The following is a 4,244-nucleotide window of genomic DNA, read 5'->3' as shown; positions in this document are numbered from 1 at the left end:
ATATGCATATTGTTTGGGAGGAGATAGGGGATGTACTCCACGGTTTAGGGAAAGATAGGGGATGGACCTCTAAACCGGATTTTGTTTGGGAGGAGATAGGGGATGGACTCCATTAGCATCACTATTATGTGTGCTTATTATATTGAAGTGTTTTTACATGTTATTGATACAGCACTACAATGTGTATCAAACGGGAAGTATGAAGTGTTTTGATATGAGCCTGAGTCTCATTTGTTTTGTTGATATTGAAAGTAATGTGAATATGATATATAGTTCACTGTTGTAAGTTTGGCCAGGTTCTGAGCCATGTTGATAATAATGGAAAGTGAAATGTGTCTTAGACATTAGTGTCATGAGACTGTATAATGATACAATTGATTATCTTGGTTAACCATCTATTGAATGCTATAGCTTTATTCAATGCTTATATTTGGTTTAGTATTTTTCTACTGGGCTGTGGCTCACCCTTTATGGGAACATTATTTTCAGGTTCAGGTAATAAGCTACCTCCAAGGACTTAGCTTAGAAGGGTTGGACTTTTTGAATTTTGAAGACTATCTTTAGTTAGTTGTTTTTATTTGGTAGTACATGTAAACATTCAAGCCTAGGGCTATACTTGTATTTGAGTTAGAACTCATACTTTTGTGTCCAAGTGTTGGCTTGGAAAGATGTAAGCCCGTAGGGCATTTAATTTGATGTTACATGTAATGCTTTTATTTAGTAATACTCTGATGAATGAGATAATGAATTGTTTTCTTTAAATATGGCATGTCAATGATATATATATAATGGGTTTATTTTGATGGCGTGACACCTCTTCATCTACTAGCACAACTCTTCACTTGTATATAGCATAGATTTATAGATTTGCAGTTTCTTGTAGGATAAAGATGCAGAAAAAAAAGGCATTCATATGTGTATTATTTGTTCGGATTTAGGCCGAATCAACAAATTTGATTTTCAGTTAATGAGAATTTATTGCCAATGGTTTCAATTGCAACACAAGCCTACATACTTATTTAAATGCGATGGAAGTTTTTGTTTTTGATTGCCAAGCTTAATTGCTTTAGGAGTTGGAATTGTATTATTTAAAGTTTGCTTCTGTATATATATGTATATATGTATGTAGGTGAGGCTGGAACATGAAGAGTGCTACTGTAATTATTATAAAAATGTTTGATGGCTTTTATTTTGAATAAGTGGCATGTTGATGGTCAGTGAGATTTTGCAGATCTGGTTTATTTGACACTATTTAGTATCAAATGCAAATGAGGATAAGGAAGTCTGTGTAACCAAAAGACCAAAAGTTAGTTGGGAATGATAATTGTTACAGTTTTACTATATTGTTAATTAGAATGTGGTTAGCAGTTGTTAGGTTAGGTTAGGTTAGTTTAGTTAGGATACAACTGATGTATATATATTCTGTTACATTCAAAAAATGAAGACATAAACTTCTATAACTACTGCTGAGATTTCATTTGTGAATACCTGTTACTAATCATTAGTGAAAACCTTGCTTTGTGCTTTTGAAAATGCAGAACATGTGTCATTTATCAAAGATGTAGCTGCAACTCAACAACCGGAGCATTTGCCTCATCGTTTGAAAATGCTTCAGGTGAGAAAGTAAGGTGTTGAATGAACTCTCAACTGCTTAAATTGTGAAGTGGAATCATTGCATTGGACATGTTTCGAAATGAAGATATTTTTATTTTAAATATTTAAAAATGCATCGCAATACAACCTAGAAAGCAATTGATATATTTTGATTCCTCATCTCAATGTTATAAATGATGAAATTTTATGAAATTTTATGATGATAAAATTTCCATAAAGATATAAGTTGAGTACGTAGTTGTTGAGATGTAATCATGAATGCTTTTTGAAAGCAAAATTATACAAGTATCTAATAGAAAGTTCTTAACCACTTATGCATCCAATTGCAGCCATACTTTGCACAGTTCTTATTACTTGTATTAGCTTTGCTTTAAATAAGAGGATGTGCCTGAGGCAGTAGACTATTTAGATAAAATAGAAGAGGGGGCTCACTGTTTATGTTTGACCTCAGAAAAAGGTTAACATTACCCTTTCAATGAATATCCTTTTTTTTTTTTGTGGCTGGTTCTGCAGTTATTTATTCATGGTCAGCATCCAACATCAAAGCTTCCAATTTCTACTTGATCATTTTGTAATATGCTATAGTCTATGGTGTTATTCTTTGGCTTTCAGTTTGAACTCGTTAAAGTGATGTGAGACTGTCAGAATATAATAGCAATACTTCTAATTCTATACTCCATCATATAATTAATGTTAAAACATGTTGTCTTAATGCATAAAATTTATGTTTCATTTCTTCTGTTTCACTTTTTACTTGCCTTTGCTTCACCTGTTGATTATTTTTTCCTTTTTCAAAATAAATTTATCCTTTTCATTCATTGCAGGTTGAGAATCTTGTTGAAAGAATGGTAAAATGGTTGAAGGTTGGTGGATTTATATTCTTCAGAGAATCATGTTTCCATCAATCTGGAGATTGTAAGCGAAAGAACAACCTAACCCATTACCGGGAGCCTAGATATTATACAAAGGTTTCTACTTTATAACAAACCTTTTGTCTTGATATATGCTACTTTCAGGTTTGTCATAGTAAATTTGTTACTGTCAGGTTCTGGTGCTAGCCCAAATGCAGCTGTTGCTGCTCAGTTTGTGAGAGCTGAAATGCTTCCAAGTGGCTATTTTATTCGGGCATGCAAAGGTGGAGGGTAATTGTCGATAAAGTTGATATGTTAGTTTGGATCAGCTACCAAGCAAGTTGATATGTTAAATCATTAAAGAAGGCGAAAGGCTTCAAGTTTTGTGTCATGTTAGACTTCGAAGAGGATATAGCTTTTGAGAAGACATGCTTACTAAATTCAATTTGACTTGAATATGCCCTGTGATGCACTACAGTTACATATTTTCATCTTTATTTTAAATGGAATTTAATTATTGTTTGATGATTTAGTTAAGTTATAAGAAAGGAAATTTTTTAATTATTGTTCCTAAGTTTTTTCTTTTTTAAATGTTATTGTTCCTTAATTGTGGTTGGGTTGAATAATTTTTGTTCGATATTGGATTGAAAGTTTATAAACAAAAATTGATTGTTCTAAAAAAAAAAAAAAAGATTTTGCAACTAAAAAATTGGTTAACAAATTCTACACTTTTGCGACTAAAATCATTGGTTGGCAATTCCTTACCTTTTGGTGACTAAATTGTTAGTCGGCGATTCCTCGACTTTTGGTAACTAAGTTGTTTGGTCGTGGAATGTGACAATTGGTGACTAAGATATTTGGTCGGGAAAATATCACTTTTCGCGACCAAAGTGTTTTACCGACAAAATGGATTAGTCGCAGTAATGATATATTTAACGACCAAAAATTTAGTTGGCAAATTCAACATTTCCCGACCAACAAAAATTTTGGTCGCGAATTACTTTTGCCGATCCTCAATTGGCGACTAAAGTAGGGACCAAAAAAATTGGTCGCGGATAACTTTTGCCGACTAAAAATAGGCTTTTAGCGACAAATTTTTTGGTCGACAAAGGTATTATTTCTTATAGTGGTGGTATAAAAAGAATTACCCTTTACATATATATATATATAGTGCACTTCTTAATTCTCAAAAAACAAGACCAGAAACTTACCCATGCCATGCGTGGCTTGGATCTAATTCTCATATGGAGTGGGATTCAACTCAATCATTGAATTTTTTTTGGCATGGATATTTTTCTGAATAAATTGCAACGTGGAAGCCCAAGCAAGTCATGAAATTGCATTGATTAACATTGCCCTTCAATGTCTCCAAGAAATGGCGTAGAAGACAAACGTACAAATACCTATTACTAGGGGCTTTTGCGGTTCGGTTGTTGCCGAAGAATCTGTAATTCACCATCCATTCTGTTGGAATGACAGATGCAGGCAGATAAATGCGAATCGGTTTGGCGGTTTAAAATTTTACAAATTTTGAACATAATTTAACTTGTCAACATTTTTTTTTACTTTTTTTATAACAAACCAATTCAACATAACTAAAAGATTATCAAGTAAATTGTCAAATACCAATAATAAATACATATAAGAACATCATGCATTATTAAAACCATTTCATTACTTTTTTTTATTAAAAAATTATTTAATTTGATTTTTTTTAAAAATGACAAAATTAAGCTTTATACTTTCCACACAAAAATACCAACTATCAACATTTGTCAT

General features: G+C 32.2%; 1 long non-coding RNA gene across 1 annotated transcript; it reads left to right on the top strand.

Annotated features, from left to right (window-relative positions):
* Positions 1 to 956: 956 nt before the first annotated feature.
* On the top strand, positions 957 to 3,052 carry LOC114319052 (uncharacterized). Its single transcript, XR_014337229.1, has 3 exons — positions 957 to 1,615; positions 2,439 to 2,582; positions 2,660 to 3,052. It is a non-coding gene; the product is annotated as an uncharacterized LOC114319052 (long non-coding RNA).
* The last annotated feature ends 1,192 nt before the right edge of the window (positions 3,053 to 4,244 follow it).

This window comes from Camellia sinensis, chromosome 8, assembly GCF_055761805.1.
Source record: "Camellia sinensis isolate YWXY chromosome 8, ASM5576180v1, whole genome shotgun sequence".
Taxonomy (NCBI): Eukaryota; Viridiplantae; Streptophyta; class Magnoliopsida; order Ericales; family Theaceae; genus Camellia; species Camellia sinensis.
Note: the sequence above shows the minus strand (reverse complement) of the source record. Positions and strands in the feature narration are given on the sequence as shown.